Source organism: Harmonia axyridis, chromosome 6 (assembly GCF_914767665.1).
Source record: "Harmonia axyridis chromosome 6, icHarAxyr1.1, whole genome shotgun sequence".
NCBI classification, from domain to species: Eukaryota; Metazoa; Arthropoda; class Insecta; order Coleoptera; family Coccinellidae; genus Harmonia; species Harmonia axyridis.
The window spans coordinates 23,109,216-23,131,330 of NC_059506.1; the positions used below are offsets into that span (position 1 = coordinate 23,109,216).

Consider the following 22,115-nt stretch of genomic DNA (forward strand, 5'->3'; position numbering starts at 1 on the left):
AATTTTTCTATTTCTTCTTATCAATGGGGGGGGGGGGGGGAGTGTGTTATGATTTATGACCCCCTCGTGTGCGTCTTGATGCCCGAAACTTTCTAGTAACGACCATTTATAATCGTCGTTGGTCGATATGCCGGAGAATTATTTGAAGAATGCCAAGTTCAAACGTTCACAACGACCTTGAAACTGTGACGAAATTTTTATTGTCGTTGACCACATCTCAGTATTTATTTTTAACCAGCGGAGGCGCTTTCAAAGCGGCGAACAAAATTAATGGAATATCTCGGCGTTTGATAAGGCAGATGATTTCTCGATCAAAAAACGCTGCAAATATCAGATGGAATTGGATTTTTGGTGAATATTTCTTAGCCAGAATATCGGTTTTTAGACTTCAGTAAATTTGATGCGTTTTATATCTGAACGTTTCTATATCGAGTACTTACTTTTTTCAATTGATTTTCAATTTCATCTTCTGTTCAAATATCGTATACATATCTATTTCGAAAATAATAACATTTCACTCAATAAATCCAAGGTCTAAAGAGTAAAACATTTTTTTTTTCTTGAAAATTCATCAACATAATCACCTTCAAGAGTATATATTCCAACGCTCATCTAACATTTCAATGCTTTTTCTGTTGAAAGATTTGTTTCTGCTTTCGCAATAGGTTTCAAATCTTTTTCACTGGAACATTTTTTTGAGGTCTGCAAAATGCCAGTTATCACTTGAAGCCAGATCTGGAGAATACGCTGGGTGGCATGGGAGACTCTACCCATTGCTCAACCCGAAAAGTAAACTTTCTTTAGAAAACAAGCTGAAGATAATCAAAATAGTGCTAATACCAAGCATTACGTATGCAGGAGTAACCTGGTATAATACGAAAGACGATGTAATCAGTTGTAATGTACACTAAATACAATAATCAGAACAGCGGTTGGCGCCGGTCTATAATAATCTACCAACAAATCAGAGAAGAATTGAAACTATTGAGGAAATAGTTAAAACACAAAGAAAGAAGACAATAGAGACGCTGAAACAGCATTAGAATAGGGAATTAAGAAAGACGATACAAATCCCAAAAAGAAAGACAGATAAGAGGAAATATCTGTATCAAAGAACCAAAAAGAAGAAAAAAGTTACATGCAGAAGAGATAAAACTCTCCCAATTAGGCAACAGTAGGAAGTTGGAGGAATTATAGTAGAGGCGTAGGGAATAAAATTCCAGTCTTTTTACAAAAAGAAGACCTGGGTTCCTAAGTTTTCATTGAGAATACCGTACCCGAAGAGTTTTTACGATTTAGAAGTAGCAACCAAGTAACAAATATCAAATATCTTTCGTAGGCTCGGCCATAATCAGAACACCGTAAGTCGACTAATCTAAAACAGATTGAGCTACTGTTACCCAAGTCCCTTCGATGCATTCGGCCTAGCCAACAACCTCAATACGCTTTGTTTCTAGTCGTTATCTTTGACGGATAACAATTTTTCGGTTGAATAGGGTCAACGTTTCTATCATCTAGTGTTCCTTGAATTTCTCTTCGTCGACAGCACCACGGTTGAATGACTTACCAGTAGTTATCTTCGCAAACAACAAACGGACCTTTATACCCTTGATAGAGAAGGCATAAAACCGAGTTTTCTTCATTGTTGTCGTTTTACGTAGATTGTTTATCTCATTGTTTGTAACGACTTCTTGTGACTAACAGAGACAGAGACGACTGTATGTCTGAACCAGGGATATTGGGAATTAATTCAAAACGGTATTTCTGGTGGACCATTGTCGGCCCGATTGGGGAGAGCGATAATGTAATTGACAGTTTCGTTAGTGTGATGTATAACTGGAGATAATTCGAGACAAACATACATGTGTTATCGAGTAGGCTAGGATTGTTTAGATGTACCATTGGAATCACGTCAATTTATTCAGATTGTGTGTGGTAACGAGGTCCGCTCTTGAAAGTATGTTGAAATTAAGACCAACTTAGCAGGTTGCATAGAATGGCAAAAATCCAAATCGAGGACTAAGCTATTTTGGCGAGTGGTTATCCATATTCATGATAGCTTGACATTTCTTAAGTCAATTAGAATTGATTATTACAGTGACGCCTGCTCCATATCTCTAGTTGGGGAAGAGATAGATTGCTTATTTTGTTGTTGAATTAGCTTATTTCTCGAAAACTATGTAATAAAAATATTTTTGGTCAAACAGGGTATTCAGTTTCCCTTACTTAGGAAACCTGCTTTTTCATGTTTTCGGTGCCTAATACATGAAAAATAAAAGATACTTAATACAAACCTTCACTTCGAAAGTATTTTCGAATAGTAGATTTAAAATAATGATTCATAGAAAATGGAAAACGGTCACCAATTTTTGTAAATGAAATCTTGCGAATTTTCCTTATTTCTAATTGGACACCCTGTATGTTTTCTATTCATAAAATGCACAACCCAACCCAAGGTCCTAAAAATTTCATCAAGTACCTACATATGTGTTTTCATTGAAAGAGATGTTTTTTCGAAAAATGCTTTATAACATATACAATACATTATCCGAAAAATATATAATTTTGTCATTCTCCAACGAAATTCGCTTTCAAAAATGGTTTTTGCTATCATAGGACAGAAATATGATTTTTTATCATCTTTCAAAAAAAGCTGTTTTACGGAAAGTCAATGGATTTCACATTCTCCTATACTTGATAAAATTTGTAGGGCCTTCGTTTGCACATCTTAAGGATTCCGATTCCTAATGTACAAAATTTGATTACCCTTTTCATACCATTTTTCAGATAAAGTTATTCGATATATTATTTGACCAGAAATAAATTTACTCCTGAAATATCGAATGCAGAACAATTTTTTTGTACCAGTTATACTCATTGCGGCAATTTTTAGATTCTACAAATTCCAAAACTTAAATTCTAAAAACTTGTGGTGTTACAAAAATATTGTCGTCGAATGATTTTTCATTATTGGAAATATAATGAACTAAAATAAATGATAAAGTTTCTTTTCAATCAGTGTCTGCTGTTACAGTTATTTTTAGATTAGATGTATTATGTGAGAAATCTAAAAAAAATTGGGTTAACCAGTGATTATATTTGTCAGAGAATCTCCTTCGCATATGACATAGTAAATACTTGAGAATATCTACCGAAATTAACCATTTAATCTTATTATCCTTGAAATTCTTCGATAATCCAATTATTTATCAATAGTACGTAGACTATAATTGTCTTAATTTGATGTTACACAAATGAGTATCCACATTCGTATCCTCATCAATGCGAGGAAATAATAAAGTCAGAACCTTGAACAATAAATATAATATGCTTTGAGTTTCCATCTATTTTTGACGTCCGACGATTCATTTTGAACTTCTCAAGGTGATTTACCGTATTGATTAGTTTTATGTAATTGTTGGTCATTATGTTTTAGATATTTTCCTTCGTATTAGATTAAATTCTATTTTTGGTCGGATTAAAAAAATATTTATTAAGATAATAATGTTCCTATACCTACCGACTATACTGAAATATTGATTTATTCGTGCATGTTTCTCATCAATCAAACCATAGTCTAAACATTTTGGAAAGGTGTAGTACCGCATAAAACATTAGTGAAACATACCTATCTCTTGTCAACTTCACCTGCCCATAAAAATTCCGAAGTCATAACTTTTAAGATTAAATCATAAAATAATTTAGCCTAACCTAACAGCTGTCACTTATTTCTTTGCTCATTTCCATAGGTATAGACAGTTAGAGACAAGCAGAGACGAATCATCCCACCAAGTTTTACAACGTCGTATTCCTCCTTTCCAAAACCTTTTAACTAAATTCCAGAGTAGTCAACTCAACAAAATATAGCCCAAAATTACCCAAAACGCCCAAATATAAAAATTATATTCTCTATTTCAGTATCGTAATGAGTTCATTACAGTACTGAAAACAGTGCTGTAATGAACTCATTACAGCATTGTTTTCAGTTATATTTTTCATTTTGTTGTTGTCTACACTTGACTTCCTGTCAAATTTCAATACACGTCAATTGTCAATATAATATAATTTGGATATAGTGAAATGATTTGTAACATTATTCGCAATTTCTTCTTATTCTGGTGTTGTAAAATCGATTTCGTCAGACATAATTCACGAATTCAATGCGTTATTGTAAATAATTTCAAAATCCGAAGCAAATTCAAATTCCGTTATATGTCAATTATCGTTACAGTCACACCAACTGTCAAGATACAATAAAAAATCACTAGGATGTAAAAGTAGTCTGAATTTTGCATTGAATTTCGACAATATTTCACAAAAACTTGACTGAAATAGAGAAAATATCGTCTAATACTCGTTGCAGAAGGCAATTGCAACACTCATTCGCATTCGTGTAGGAATAGGAGCCCATTTTGCAACTTGTTTCGAGAATATACCCATACTACCACTAAAAAATCACAAACTAGAATATTCATAGGGCGGTCACCCATCCATACACTGACCCCGCCCGAAGCTGCTTTATTTCAGATGTCCGTTGCATTTTTTCCCCTAAAAACGAATTTATGCGAATCCGAGCCGAAGTTGGTAATGGTCATCGCGGTAGGCGTATGTCGGTTCTCGCCGAATCGTTTCGTTTCACCTGATATCACTTCGGACACGCATCGCGTAACTTCCACAATGGAACATATTTCAAAAACGTCCGTTTTGCCGTTCGCAAACGGGCAAGAAAGCTTATCTCATCGCCAGAACGAATAAGGAAACGATCGGATCTCTGCGAAACCCACAGTTTTCTTTATATATATTCGGTCGGGTTGACGCGTAGACCGCAGAAATGTACTGTGCGAGGCGTTCGACGGCATTTCTGGATTTGATATACAGGGCGGATAGTTTGGTTGTGGCCGTTTGGACGATTAAAAATGATAAAATCGTGGTATTGTCAATTTAAAACTTTGAGAAAGCTAGATCTGCATAATACGGCGGTCACCCGTTCAGATGCTGTTCTCGTCCAACGCCGTTTGATTTCTAGATTTACCGTTACATAATTTTTCTCTGATTGACAGCAAAAATTGATTTTGCAGACACATATCAATCAACAAAGTAGTATTTTTCCTGCCTAGAAAGCAAATTGATTATTCTCAATACGAATAAAACATTCAACATTTTCGGACAATCAATATTTTTTGCCACCTTCCTTATTTCTGGAGGAGCAAGTACTCCTAAGTCGTTATTACTGTCCATAATATGAATATATCCGATATTTTTCCAAAACACTATCAGATAATTCATAAGTTTTCAAACTATAATTATCATGGACATGTACATTTCCATAGCAACCAACCATTCCAACAATTGCGATTTCTATCAATTTTCGTTTTAATCCATCACTACAGGAAAATTAAAAAGATTGTGGGAATAGTAATAATTTGCAAATACAATATCCTACATTTTATCATTATAAACAATCGAAAAAAAAATTATATGTTTTACTCGACAGCAAAGTAGATTGACTGCCTTGGTTGAATTTCTAGACTCGCTACGCTCGGCTATGAACTATCTGCCGCGGTAGTCAATCCACTATTTTGCTGCCTAGTAAAACAAATAACTATTTGCTGGCATGAAAATGTAACTCAAAATTTGGAAGAATTATTCTAGTTATGCGTAAACAAAATTTCAGCAGATGCCGACTGTTTCTTGGGAAGAGTTGGGAAACAGAAAAGATCAGGAGTCTTTAGGCTTTTTCTCTTGAGAATTATTTTATTTATTACTGCACAGAACATAATTTTTTCCATATGAGCCCTAAGCACTCAATTTTAGCTCATTGTTAAAAAGACATTCAGGCCAAAATGACAAGAATGAAAACGTAATTAAAAATGATTTTTGTAGAGATGATAAAGTTTTATGTTCTTCAGGATTTTTTTTCATTTCTACATATTTGACATAAACTGAAATATGCTTTTGATATTGGAGAAACACTTTACATTACATTTTATATCTTATTCTATAAAACAACACTACAGATGCTGCGGATCATATTAATAATTTCCGCAGCCATAACAACAAATTATCTGTAATGAATTTACTCCAAAACCACTCTGTGTATGAAAATGGACCACCAATGGTTCTGTTCTCGTTTATTGTAGTCTTGTCTGCTCATCATCCTAGGCAAACACTCTTCCCAATAGAAAATTTAAATTCTGTGTTGGAGTAACACTTCAACTCGAGAAAAGTATTCTCATCCAAAGACTTGAAGTGTAATGGTTTCGAATGACAGATGCTGCACTCGACGTTTGAAAGATATGATGGAGTGCTTGTTGAAAAAAATCTGTCGTTTCTGTCTTTCATTCTGGTTTCTAGATATATTAAGTACCTTGTCGAGGCGATTTCCTCAATTTGCATTCAAGTTGTAATAGACGTAATAATTTATTTATTCATAGGTTGGTAACGGAGGAGCTTTTCAGATGGACAGAAATGACGTTATAGCATCTGACATCTTGCGTTTCTTCTAAAGTGGTGTTTTCAATATCTAGCATGTCAATTTTTATACTTTACTATAACCGTCTTCAGTAGCATCTTGGAACGAATTTGAATATGATGAATTATACACAATGGACGCAAGTAGGCTAGCAGAAAAAAATTGAAGTGATGGATCCTCAATCATCAAATTCCCAGGCAGCATCTGGCACATCCTTGCATCATAATTCAGGGGATGAAAGTATATAGAAGAATACGTAACAATGAAAAGCTACCCTAAATGTTGATCAATCGAGTAACTGTAGACAGTAATTCCTGCTATTCTTTGTTTGTTATAGTGTGGTAGGAAGATGCCTAAATAAATTCTGTGTTTATCTACCTGGGTATTTACACTAATGGTATTTACACGTTGGGAATTGACAGTCGCGTCACCCCCTGGTTTGAATGGTTATGTGCTTTTCAGCCACTGATACTTGGGGTTCATATTGTGAGCTTCCATATATCAGGCCGGTTTTGTATTTGTACACTCAAATAATGTAATACACGAATCATGTCGAGCATATTATGTGAAATACGTATTTCCAAAGGAAAGAGGTATATAAATTTACGATAATGCTGTGAAATAATAGAATTTTATATTGTAGCAGACTGAATTAGAGTACTGAATTTGGCAAGAAAAGAGATCTTTTTGAAATATGTACATATTAGCAAAATTTTGTGTCGATGCTTATACCTTCAAAAAGCTTTACTGAATTATTGGTATATCTTGCTGCTGATTGTAAGTAACTTCCCTGAAATAGTACCACAACATAATACACCAAAGTGAATTTTTGGTCGAAAAATGCAATAATCCTTATCAAGAAAGTTACATATCTTTTTGTTTTGCTGCACCTTGAAAGAACTCAAGATACAGCAATTACATGGTAGAAATCAAGTGATTGCTGATGATTTCAACATTATAGACAAGCTGAATCATATGTTTCTGTAAATAAAAATCTAACTTGTAGAGATCCGGTGAACGAGAAAGCCATGGTATTAGTCAGTTCCCCTTGACATATGCACATGCTATCTTCTTTTAACATGAAAAGGAAATTTCTTCAAATTCTTAAATTTCAAGCTGTATATTGTCACCGGATATGTAGATTCGCAAGTTTTGTAATCAACCGGCTTTATTATTCTATATCCATTGACTACGTGAATATACAGGGTGACTTAGTTGAAATAATTATGAATGTTAACACAATTGATCTAATTTACATTCAAACTCATGATTAAAGTCGATGACTGATTTTTAATATTACATCTGGTGATTTGGAATCATCTGACTCTTTGAGGTTTCTTGGTATACATGTAGATATCACTCTCAATTGGAGGGTTCATCTTGATAATGTTTGTAGGAAGTAATTGAGTTCTTGTTATGTTATAAGAGGTTAAAAAAATATATTGCCTCGTTGTTGGGAGTATACTTTTCTCTAGCGTACTCTCACCTAAATTACAATGTGTGGGGTGAATCGCCTGGCATCAGTGCAGTCTTTGTGACACAGAAAAGAATAATTCGTCTCATTTTCAATCTTAAAGTAAGGGAATCCTGAAGACTCCTATTCATCAATTGTAGAATACCCTGCATGTACACCTTGAAGTCCCTGCTGTATACATAAAAATTTAGATTCAATGATAAAATGTTCTGAATATCAGACCAGACATAAAGAAACTCTTTATTTTCCTAGGCATATTACAACCAAATTTCAGCAGTCTCCATCATACAGCGGATCTAAACTTTTCAATCATATACCTGATGGACTGAATGAAGGTTTTGTAACACATAAAAATCAGAAAATTAGTGGAATCAATCCTAGTTGAGGGTTGATTTTACAGAAGAAATGAGTATTTCAAGTCGATTATCGTCTGATATAATTTTCTTCTTCTTTTTTTGATAGTTACTTATGATGAATCCTATACAAATTCAATTTGTCAAGAAGGGTGAAAAAACTATGTGTAAAAACAAGGTATTATCAGCGTATATCCGCCTATAGTTGAAAAATCAATTTGTTTCTTCGTATTCCTCGAAGTTGTCTAACTGAATATTCCTCAGCTCGACACAAAGTAGTTCAAATGTGCAATATTCGCAACTTTGCTTACAACATCCAGCAGGCGGAAGCGTATAGCCGGAACCGAGAACCTTGCGCACTAGAAGTTTCTCACCAAACCACCGCATCTGCAACAATTGAGGAAGTTGCAACCGAAGACGTTTCTTTCCGTGAACTCATCATCGGCGAAAAAAAAAAAGACAACCGTCTCTATTCTAGCAAGAAGAAGCGTAGAAACTTATCTATGTACAGGCGACACGATTGTTTCCTAGCCTACGTGACTTAGGTGAATGAACGTGTACATCGTTGTGGCACTTGTTTTTGCATGGTACTACTCATGGACCGTAATATGGCTGCTGACTCATTCCTACTATCCTCCTGAAAACGTTGGTTCCTGCCATGTTTCGTGTACATCGAGAGAAGACTGTCTCCCGTCTTTTTTTCTCTCATCTCCACCTCTTCCGTCTCTCTCTAGCCTCATTGTGTTTTTTCGAACGTTTGTCCTTGGGTAATTTCATGCATAATGCCGGTGTAGGCCGTCTCTTTCTCTCTCTCGTGTATTTACCTCATCTCTCGCTCTATATTTAGTTTTTAAGACGCATCATACGATTTTATGGACGGTGAAGTTTGATCGCCCTCTTGGATTGTTCGGTGAACAGTTTTGTATTATATTGGTTTGTTATTTTCGATTTGCAACCTTTGGAATTGTTTGTGAACGAAACTTGAACCTGAAATTCGAATGGTTGTTTCGCAATGTTTGTAAATCCAGATAATAATAGTACCTATCCGCCTGTCAACAATCGAATTTTTTGTTCGGAAATTGTCAGTTTTTTTTTCGAAATTTTCAACAAATATTGGTTGATATAGCTCCAGTGAATTGTCTAGAATTTTAAGGCTTAAAGTGAAACAACCGACGGCAACTAACAAGAAATGTACAATGTACATTTTTTAAAGTCTGGATTTCATCTATAAGTTTTGTATTTTCACATATTTTCTCTTTCCATGACTCACAAGTGCAAAAAAGAGCCTTAAAATTCGAGGTGTATTGATTTATTCCAATATTGTGTTTCTTGAATATAAAAATGTAGCACATTTCGGCAATACAGCGTTTTTACCTACCTACGTTCCGTATATTTTGTTTAGACGGTAGATAGATCCTGTTTTTACTTAGTAGTTAGACAAAAGGCTACAGTTAAGTATTTTGCCAACGCCAAATCAATTACCGACCTAGCCTTTATCAATTTCATAAAATTAAACCTAAAATAAGGAAAATTCTATAATGTATTCATCAACAGAATCATAGACATATTGAATAAATTACTAGTTCTACCTATTCTCAGAAATATTCTACGCAGAATCATGAAAATTCAAACGTGTGATTTTATCATTGTACAAAATAAAATAATTTTTACTTCAAAGTTCTAGCTCAATTAGTTTCGGAGTTATAAATTTTTCAATATCCTCCTTACTATTTACTTTTCATTTGATATCTTTGGATTTGGAATATTTTTTGTAGGGATAGAAATAATGAACCATTGTGTGAAATTTAAAGTATTTTTCAGTAATCAGGTAATTCACTTAGCGACGTCTAAATTACTTTCATATATAAGTCACTTTTGACTTATTAGTAAGTTAAGTAGAATGTAAACGGTAAAATGTGTTTACCGTTCTTGATACAATATTTAGGTATTCGCATTATTTTGAAACAAATGTTCTTTTTTTATTGTTTTTGATGATAATAAATAAAATTATTTGGTCGATCGCACTGGATACCGCCTAGGAATATCTGGAATATTAAAATTAATAATAGCATAATAACAATTTCAGTGTATATTAAGTGCTTCTATCAAGAATTGTGGAAATGGCGAAGTCGATAACAATGGAACTGAATTTGTATTATTTGTATGCAAAAACGTATATATTTATACTGCACACTGAATATATTTTTTTCATTCAATTAAAAAATAATGACCAATTTTTGGTATTTGGAAGCCATTGAAACATAATATTTAAAGGTAGTATCCTCGGTAGTATCATATAATATATTGTTTTGACATTTCAATTCCTATGTTCGTCTCAATCGTCTTTACAACTATCAAATGTGAAAAAAAATAAGTCTCATCTGAAATATTTTGAAAATGTTTAGAAATTTAAAAAAAATACATAAAATTGTACAACTCTCCTAAAGCATATGGATGATAAAAATGAATTCGAAGTTGATGGCGATTATTGTGGGAAAAAACAACATTGTAAGTGAATTTCGCAGTAACTTTTTTTTAAATATTTTCGTACACTCGGCGTAACCTGCATAAAATGATTCACTTTCTCATAATAAATAGGAATCAATTTTTTTCAACCATTCTAGTTGAGTTGTTCCCTAAGATAGAAAAAACCATAAATCTCCCGAATTTTGCAATGGTTTTGTTATTTATAACGTACTTTTTCAACCTTTTCCCCCATAACATGACTAGAAATTCTCATTTTATTCAAATTCAGCCATTACGACTGAATAAATACGTTCAACATACATATTACATTTTCCTGCTGTAGGTATAATGCCCCTGAAAAGTAATGAGAATAATCAGTTCGTTTTACACAAAACTCGGCGCATTTCAGAATACTGTAGTGGAAAAAATCAAGAATTTTTTACACCGTGCTCTAGCAGTAGCTTTGCGGCTTATTACGATACGATTGGCAGAGAGAGACCTCATTAACAAACCCATATTCCGCGTATCGTCAGAACGTGAAATCGTCTTTGCAATTTAGCACGCGAAGCGTGACAATCGCCGAAAGAAAGCCACGTCGACTTCCGCAGAAACGAAAAGTAGAAAGCCGACGTAAAACGCTATTTCACCTCCCCCCCGACGTCGCCGCAGCTGACAGCGTCGCTTCGCAGGGCCCAGAAGGACTAGGAGACGAAAGATCCCATCCCATTGAATATTGATTCCGCACACACCTCTACAAACATGCAGGCTTCGTTGTTTCTCATTATAAATCAACAAGAGTGCCGTGACGTCATCCGGGAATCGTGGCAACGCCGCGCGTACAGTCGACCGGCTGCGTCGTGGACGCGCGGACGGAGAACTCGGCAGGTCGATTGGAATGCCCGTCTAAAGTGGCATACCCAGTTATAAGATATAGTTATACGAGTCCACTTTTATAGAAAGCAGTTTTGATAGCTTCTGACGACGAAACTGTACAACGTGTCCGAATTTGGTTTATTGGAGTTTCGAAAATGGGACGCAAAAGTGATTTGAAACATGTACCGAGCACTTGCAGTGATTAGGATTTGTTAATATCAATTTCAGTACGTTCGTTAAGTTGCACCATATGTTGGCCTTTTTTCGTCGTTTACCTACTACAACTTTAAAATAGAACCAATCGTTCAGTTTTCACATCAAAGTTCGAAATGATAAATGATTTACTTTTGAGCAACTACTTCATTTTATCCGTTAACATGCTACTACTACCAGTTCCTAATTCTGGTATTTTCCAAATGCATTGTAACCCTGAATTTGTTTGAATACAAAAGAAATATCTTACTTCCTTCAATATATTCTTTAAAATTTATTAAAATCGGTTTGTTCGTTAACTATAGCCGAATGTTTTTGATTTTTGTCTACCACATGGAATGACTAAAGCGTTTTATTGATATTTGAACTCTGTTTTTACGTTGATCAAAATTGTAAGCTTTTGGACAAAATACTTCTTTAGTCAACAGATAGAAAAATATAACTTTTTACTTCTAGGCTTCTAACAAACAACTCATTTTATCCGTTAACAAGGTACTACTATTAGTTGCTAATTGGGATGTTATCAAAATGCATTATAACCCTAAGTTAGTTGGAATACAGAAGAAATATTCAATTGCATCTCACTTGCTTCAATAAAACTCGGTTTGTTCGTTAACAGTAGCCGTATGTTTTTGATTTTCGTCTACTACATGAAATAACTGAAGCGTTTCATTGATGTTTGAACTTTTTTATTACGTTGATCAATATTGTAAGCTTTTGAACAAAATACTTCTTCAGTCAACGGATATAATAACATACATTTCTACTCCTAGGCTTCTAACAAACTACGTCATTTTATCCGTTAACATGGTACTATTATTTATTCACCAGTTCCTTATTTGAATGTTTTCGAAATGCATTGTACCCCTAAATTTGTTTAAATACCGAATAAATTCTCAATTGCATCTTACTTGCTTCAATATATTCTGTCAATTTTATTGAAATCGGTTCGTTCGTTAAAGTAGCCGAATGTTTGTGATTTTCGCCTACTGCATGGAATAATTGAAGCGTTTTATTGATGTTTGAACTTTGTTTTTACGATCAAAATTTTAAGCTTTTGGACAAAATACTTCTTTGGACAACAAATAGAAAAATATAACTTTTTACTTCTAGGCTTCTAACAAACAACTCGTTTTATCCGTTAACAAGGTACTACTACCAGTTCCTTATTTGGATGTTATCAAAATGTATTGAATATGCATCGTATGTTTGTTGGAATACAGAAGAAATATCCAATTGGATCTTACTTGCTTCATTCTGCCAATTGCATTAAAATCGGGTTGTTCTTTATATATAGCCGTATGTTTTTGATTTTCACCTACTACATGGAGTAAAGAATATTGATGTTTGAACCTTTTTTTGATCTTTGATCAAAATTGTAAGACTTTGGACGAATTACTTTAGTTAACGGATAGAATAAATTGGTATCGTAAGTTTATTTGCCCACAAGAAGGATTTTTCTACCGTATGTAACTTGAAGTCATGTTTATTTATCTGCCATTGTTTTAATATTCGATTTAAATTCGTTAAGTTTTTTTTTGTTTATTCGTTGATTGGGAACATACCTTTTCAATTTTCCTTCACTACTACCTCGAAATTCGATTACAAAACAAGGTAATACTTTGTTTCTAAGTCGATTAAATAACTGGTAGGCTATACAATTTTGTTTTATCCGTTAACGTGGTACAATAGGTCTGTTATTCAAATGTTATTCGATGTTGATGGTCATTCTGCTTCTGATTATTCAAAGAATTTTTTTTTTCTAGTAAACCGGTTAGACAATTATCTTTTACTGCAATTTTTCAGTGCAACAAAAACATTGCATTGGATTTTCTGTGATTGAAATACTATTTATCTTCAAATCATCTCCGTTAACTTGCTGCCTACCACAACCTAGAATTTATTTCAAGATACGTTGTCAAACCGATCTTATTTATAGAACTTTCCAACTACTTCTCTCTATCGTTCTGTCATCGTTATAATATTTTATGTTAATAAGGTTTATTTATAAAATGATTCATTCTGGAGATTTTATCTTGGATATGATACATATTTGCTCTCAATTTTTCTCGTAGTTTGTTATTTCATTCCGATAGAATCGAGGTACTGTAACTTATATATTTTCCGTCTTAGTTGAAAAAACTTGTATGCAAAATGCGGATAGCTGCAATAGATATATCAGAAGATAGAATTACATCTACAACTTGTAGATATCCCTAGGGCCTCTAGCCGGAGAGTTCATGTAACTGTGAATTCAACCAGGCAATCGAAAACGTTATTAGCCTTGTGTTTTCTATTAGCTTTCCGTTCTGAGCCATCTAGCTAATGTAAACAATAAACTAAGAATAAGTCGAAATACTACTGTTGTGTAAACATTAAACCCCACTGTGTTTATTATTAATCTAAAACGGGCGCTGTTTATTCGTAAAAGAAAATAATTGCTTCTATTTGAACAGAACATGTAGAAACGTAAATGATCTCCAGTGTTTGGATATAATTTTCTCTTTCATCAATTTTTCTTAGTTTAGTTCAATAAACGAGTTCTGTTAGTGTTGAGTCAATCTAGAAATTCGGCAATTTATAAATCCATTTTTATGGTCTTTTCCCTGTTTTAAAATTTATAATTCCTAAAAAATTATGTAATTGTTTTTTAATATATTTTGTATTTTCCATTTTGGTTGATAATACTCTTAACAAATGAATGTTTGATGTTCCAAATTTAACTTCAATAGAACGATTTTGATTCGAACAAAAAGCCATATATGTATATATTTATGAAAGCTCACTTTGGATTACAAAAAAAAAAAAAAAAATAGAAATCCTGGTAAAGGTGGAACGAAGATCTTGTTTCAAATATATCTGGTTAATTTCTGTAGGATATTCTCAATTCGTTTTTATCTGGAACTCCACATAACAGTTAAATATTTTCGTTTGCCAATGGAAAATGCCTTTTTATAATGAAATATTCTTTTACGATTGTTCAAGATGCTCAACGGAGCAGAATTTCATCTTTTAACCCAACGAATAAGCACTGCCGTATCCGGAATCGTTAAAAAAAAATAAAAAACGAAGACCCGTTGTCTAAATCGAGACTATAAAACGAACACAACGGATCTTGGACAAAAAAGAAACAAACACCTTTTCTGTCTGACTGTCCTATAATACATACAGCAGACCACTCACTTATTGGACCTGAGTTCATACTTTCAACGATCGCAAAAGGTCTGGGCGACTGCGCTGATACAATGATACGAGTGGAAAGCCGAGCGCGCGTAGACGTGGCAACACCGCGGCAGGGGGACGGGACGGCAGGGGTTCTGGAAGCTGAATTGTCGAGCCTCACGGCCGACTTCTCAACAATCGATTCAGCTCTGTGGCCTTCTAGGGTTTTTTTATAGAAGCGAACGGAACTTTTTCCTGTGTTAGTTTGCTGGTTCAGTTGTTTTTTTGTTCAAGAGCAACTTACTGATTGAATTATTCCATGCATTTTGTAATCCTAGTAAATAGTAGATTAATAATCCTAGGTTAAAGCCATATAAAGGCCTTTTTTCAACACATATACACATCACATAATAGTAATCCTCATTTGGTGATATAGTCATAGATGTGTTCTTTGTTTAAAATGTTTTAACGACCAAAATTCTTGGTCTGGATGTGGTATTATCACAACCACACCCTGGGTAATATCCAGGTGCATGTGTGGCATGCAACGTAAATTGGTATGGTGAAACACAAAACACTACACTTTTTCCTGGAATTAACGGAAAATAGTACAGCAACGATGCGGATCTCGAGCTCTGCTGGTAATGCTGGCGTGGCCAAGCCTTCTTGATGTGGAACTCCGTGGCTGGGCGGCGTATTTATAGAACGGTCGGAACGCATGCGTGTGATCCCCACTGCCAGCTCAGCAGAAGTCCAAAGACGGCTGGTTTTGCCGCGGACGGTGTTGCCATGCAGTGGAAATTTACCGGAATTGAGGGGGGGATTTCTAGTGTATGGGGGACATTGTGGGGATAGGTTTTTGCGCAGTAAATGTTGGGATTTCAACGTTATACCGTTTATGGATGTATCAATAACAGATATTTGGTTAATTGGTGATCGAAACATCGATTATGATTCATTAAGTGATTTGGTGTACTATGGGATATCTAAATATAATGGCTGTAGTTTCCTTATCGTCTATAGACTATAAGAATGAGGTCTTTCTCGCAAATAGATTTGGATTCTTCTATAGTAATCTAATTGATGCAAATTTCACGCAAAGATTCATTTTATTCCGATTTTTCGATATTCGAGAATTTATAGCTCTGAAACGGATAAGGGCACACAAATAGAATGTTAGACCTTCTGAACTTTCATTATCTTATGATTTATAGTTATCCAGTTGTGATATTTTCCCAGAATTGTATGTTTGATCTTATTCTGAGGCTAAGAAGTTCAATGTGCATCAGTAACTGACTACTAGTAACCCAGCTGATCTACTTAGCTGATGGATCTTCATAGCTGGTAGATTACAACGCCAATTAGCCAATTCAGCTGTGGTTGAAAATTTCCAATGTTTAAATTATGAACCAAATTATTTTCAGTCCAAATATAGTAATTCTCTGACTTACATTTAAAAAATACTTTCCGTAACAAATATAGCTATACCTACTTACAATCGAATCATCATTGCTCATCATTTAAACAATCTGCAAACTGTCTTGTAGCTAGCTATAAAGAGTTGCAAATTGCCTTACAATGGTGAAATACAATACAGAGTTGATACTGCGTTCTGCAAATATTTAGTTGGATATTGTTTAGTTTTTTAACGTTGTAATTTCCTCGTCGTTATTACTCAAGATTTTTGGTTTTGATTTTTTTTTTTGACATACGATATACATATCGTTGGAATACGGTATACAGATCTTAGGCATACGATATGCAGATCATTGGAATACGAAATACAGATATTTGGCATATGATATATAGATCTTTCGAAAGTAATCTTTCCACTTCTTCTTTCGAATGTGAATAAACTAGAAGAGCTGTTGACCTACGATATACAACAAACCTTTCGAATGAGAATAAAGACACATAATTAAAAACAATAAACCAGAAATAATAACATAATAGGGATAATTGAAAAAACCTTAAAGGTAGGGACATGATTTGACTGATCAAAATGCTCCTAATTCGAATTTTGGTAGCATAAGTTTTTCTTCTAATCCCCGAACACAACTCTTGAAAGAAAAACTAAGAATTTATCGATCAGAAATGAGAAAAATACCGCTGCTAGAAAAAAATTTGTAGGTGGTTCCAAACATGTCTTAACGATTCCTTCCAGAAGTTCAGGTCCTTGTGGCAGGTATCTGGACCTCTTCCCTCCTTTTGGCCCGTTTCCGCTTCGACACCATCAGCCTTCGAGCCAATGCGCATGTCCCCACCCTCCTGTTTGTTGTATTCCCGACTAGTATACGAAACCTCGGTATTATCGTAGAATGAAATTGATTTTTCAGGACTGTACGCGAGCTGTAAACTCCAGCCTCGTCCAAATAAACGTTTTGTCATGCAATCCTGGATAGTTTCGGCCGGGATTGTCGCAGGGGTGGTTTGGGCAGGGTACGTAAACAACAACAAGTCGTTATTCATGTTCGATGACACTTTTTGACGGAGTTTTCGGTGAAATGTAAAAACCACGTTTGATGGTATCGAATTGGTCATTAATCAATGTCCATTTTGCTTTCAGGTAAACGCGGATGACGTTCAGATATTTTCTATCAATAGGGTATCGTAAATCTTTGATGTTGAATATACGCTGTGGTATTTCGTACGCCGTAGTTGAATTCGTGCTTGATCATCTCATTCTGTGACAAAAAAATGGATGATTCATATCGTGGTGTTTTCTGAGAAAGTAATGTTTTATTGATCCATTGTGACTGAAATATAATGATTATTATCGAAGGAATGTGAATAGCAGAACTAAAAATTAATTGCATCTATATTTTTGAACGATAAGCGATTTAAAAATTTCTTAGTTTGAAGTAGTAAGAAGTTTGAAACGTCATGTACAAGCTTGAAAAAAGTAGCGAATACACATAATATTTTCTAATATATTTCGACTTTCTAGTATAACATTAGAAATGATTTTTGGTGTTGAAATAATTTTATGAACTACGGGTTATTTATTATTTTCACTAGTTTATTATTGAAGTTACAATTGGTTTCGCTACACAGTAGGATTTGATTTTTGAAATTCCTAATTTTATTATATTGACAGTCACAGAGATATATTAACCAAAATTATGTTCAGCCAATCATAATAAATTAAAACAAATATTAGGTTCACAAAGTTCATAGTAGCAATTTCACGGTATTTTTTGTGTTGATAACAAGAAAAATGAAAATAGCGAAGTCGAGCACGAACAAGCATACAAGAAAACTTATTTTGAGCATTACCAAAATCATCGTTTGGCATATAACAAAAAAATTAAGTATATAAAATATGCTATCGATATAAATCTTGTAAAAAATAGTATTTGAATTGTAATTGTAATTTTATTTAAACAACGTGAGTCTTAATTTTTTTCACGCAGAGCTGGATAGTTTTCCATTCTGTTCATAAAAATTATATCTACATTGAAAAAAACCTACAACTATTATAATAAGGAGAAATTGTAATCAAGAAAATTAAAGAAATAATAATAATAACAGTCCATTAGTGCATATGCAATTGGCCATCGAGAAGAAATAAAAATAAGAGAAAATGTAATTAATCGAAAACCATTTCGAGAACAATGAGCCAACAGTACTACATATAATAAAACGTGCAATGAATCCAATGATGATTTCTGAAGAAACAAAACAAATCATCAATAATGTTAACATAGCTTCACTAGATTCTTGAGAAGATACGCATATAAAATTGGAAATCGGTACTTGACTATAATGAATATCGGGAATTTTATATAATTTGAGCGAAAATACAAATTGAATTCCCATTCAATGCTAATTTAATCAATCTTTTAATTAGCGAGTATAATTTTCTGTATAATCTAACAATCTCATGAGCATGGCAGGAATAGGATTCATTTATGTCAGATATTGAATGTCGCACTTCATGCACACAAAAAAAGTTTGATTTTAGTTTATTACTTACTCATAAATTATAATTATTCATTTAAAATTCATATTCAATTCAACGAAAAAAGTATTATTTCCATCTTAAGAAATTAATTGTAATTTATTGACCCAATTGTAATATTCTTTGTTGGTTTTATTGTGTAGAAAGAAAAACAGGTTTCTGTATTCGAGTTTGCAATTAGTGCATTATTATTATTTCTGATAATGATCTCTATTGGGGATAAAATAAGATTTGAAAGAACAAAGAACACTTAATAATTCATATAGTCCAACAATAAATTTTTAATAGCGCATTGCTTGAACCTGTTATTTATTTGAAATCGATCCTTCCATGGTTCGAAAATTCGACCAATGAATATTTAATGCTGAATATCGAACAGTGAAATTCAAACTGATCTACAAACTATCCAACATAGAACCATTATATTTCTTGCGTAGGTATATTGGAATGATTTCACTCTTTCGAAAAGAACTCCACATCGAAGATCTACTCCTTATAATTATTTATGAGTTGTGATCTATCGACAACCGAAATAATGGCTTTCTTATTCTCTGAGCTTTCATCAAGTTGTTTTTTTTTTCGAAAAAACGAGTTTACTACTAGAAATTTCTAGATTATGTGGCGAAATCAAAGTTGAAATTTTGTGCGTATATATAAATTAAAAAAAATTTTGACAAGCAGCGTTGGATGGGAGGACTAAACTCAAGTATTTATTCCATTTTTTATTTCTTTCAAAGTTGAAACTGGCTCGAAAACGCTCATAGATAGCATGACGGTTACGTACACCTTCTTAAAACCTTTCATTGTGTATTTTGTGCTGAACTATGAAAGTCAACAACTTATACTAGATTATAAGTAACTGAATAATGTTTATCATAAAGCGTAAATTGCGAACAACAATTAAATATTGCAAAAATCAATCAAAACGCCAGCAGTAATAACAAAAAAACTTAAAAGAGACAGGTGGTATGGTTCAATCATAGATATAGAATGGAATTTATACCACGTATGTCTATGGGTAACACTTAAAAGTGACATAATTCGCTCTGATTGGAGTTTTGAATAACATGGCTGATTGCTTTATTTCATACTATAATTTTATTGTAATTCTTATTAATCTCATTGTTTAAATTGAAACAGGGTAATATTCCAACATATATTATTTTCTAAGACCATACGTTCTTGGATTCTTTAATACCTTCATCTAACCTATTCCGCTGGAACATTACCTCAATACTTCTACATTATTGTTATTCTTTGGAATATAAGAAACGAAAGAATCTTACTTTTTCGTTCCTGTACTGTGCAGATTATGTGCTTTTGCCCTCTATGGCGGAGATTCTGCTAATTGCGCATTTACTATACTCACTTATCCTTTATGCATGGCATGCTTTCCTAATCCGATAATATACCGAAACATAATTCCTATGGTCTGTCTAGGGTACAACGTCCTAGGTTATTATCAGCCACGTACAGTTCTTTTTGTTCCCTGAGCAAACCTCTACGTGTCTGTCTCTCTTTACCTAGCTTGCTGATGAACTTTACTTTCTTGGAAGATGAGTAGTATCTGTTCGATGTGAATTTACTTGTCTGGTGCCATTGACGTCAGAAGGCCAAACAATGGTCGATGTTATATGGCATGTTTGACTTTGAGGTTCAGGAGTTATTTATAATGCTCCTAAAACGGTTTTATGAATACACTAAACTTCGAATGAGGGGTTGTAAATGTTACTGTTAACAGGTATAGTCACTTCGAGGAGGTGTGTGCTTTCTTTTCAAAAATTGACTCCGTCCCTGACTTAAGTATGGTTGATTCTGGTTTGTTGATTGCCTAGGATACATTTTGTACAGGAAAAAAGGTTGCTTGTAACTTTTATGGTATTAGTATTTCATCTATGAATTGGAAATATCGCAAGGTGACTCTAGGTTAAGGTGTTGAGTACTGGTGACTCAGGAGACTTTATCCTGGTAGAAATGCAGAAATATGAATAACAAGAATATCACAAATACAATGGTGAATTGTTCTCAAATTGTAAATGCAACTTCTTTTATTTATATTGTATTTCATCTTTTCTTCCTGAACTGAATAGTTCCTTGAATTTGATCCTTGTGAAATGTTTATTCTTTATGAAAAAATAACTTATATGTGTCATTTCTACTCTGAATAGAAATCTAATAAAATGTGGGAAATATTCGTTCCTCAGTGTTGATGTATCACACCAAATTTATGTGGTAACTTTGTGTAGTAGGGTTGATTTAGACTGCACTTGCGAAGAAAAAATATATGTATTAATTTTCTGTAATTTTGACATGTATTTAGGGGGGACTACAAATATTACCTTTTCCAGAGATTTTCTTTCACTTTCAAATTATCATAAAAATCACATTTACAATTGGTATTCTTAATGGTTCTCTTCGAGTCCAATTGAAATTGTTTTTGTCGTTTTTATACTAAAATTCCAAACAACTCTTCGATCATTGATAAAAATAAATATAACCTTTTGATTTCCACATATTTTTATTAATTCGACAATTGTTTCAGCGTCTTATCGAATTAATAAAAATCTGTGGAAATTAAAAGGTTTTATATTTATTATTATCAAATCAATATGAATTTCCAACAAGTAAGGACTGAATCCATAATTCTTTGACAGCTATTGAGCACAGAATTTGAGATTGATTTTTTCCAAAATATATATCTACTACTGAGCTGGTATCTGCTACATTACCTCAAGTCAAGTCTGCGGTTTGATCATAGATCACAATGGCGTCCATATATCGAGATATATGCATGCTTCTTCTTTACATGTAAGCTTATGTGTGGCTTCCTGACTGATTCACCCAAACTGTATATTCTAAAGAGAATTAGTTTTTATTAAATTTCTAAAAATATCTTCACATTCTTATAGAGTTGGTATTCTTGATGGTTCGCTTCGAGTACCCATAAAATTATTTGTATACTAAATTTCAAGTCCAAACTACTCTTTGAGTAGTGGACTTGGAAAGTATCATCACTACTAGGAAACCTTGTGAACTTATTCCTAAAACAGTCCTTACAGTGCTAAAGATTTCTTTCATATTTTATGTATACCTACTACTCAGACACCTCAAGTCAAGTGGTCGATTGTAACTTTAGATTTT

The 22,115-nt window shown here is 33.6% G+C and overlaps 1 protein-coding gene across 5 annotated transcripts in view; it reads left to right on the forward strand.

The window, feature by feature from the left end:
* LOC123682982 (protein split ends) overlaps positions 1–22,115 on the forward strand; it is a 148,011-nt gene that overhangs the window by 73,336 nt on the left and 52,560 nt on the right. The window lies entirely within an intron of this gene.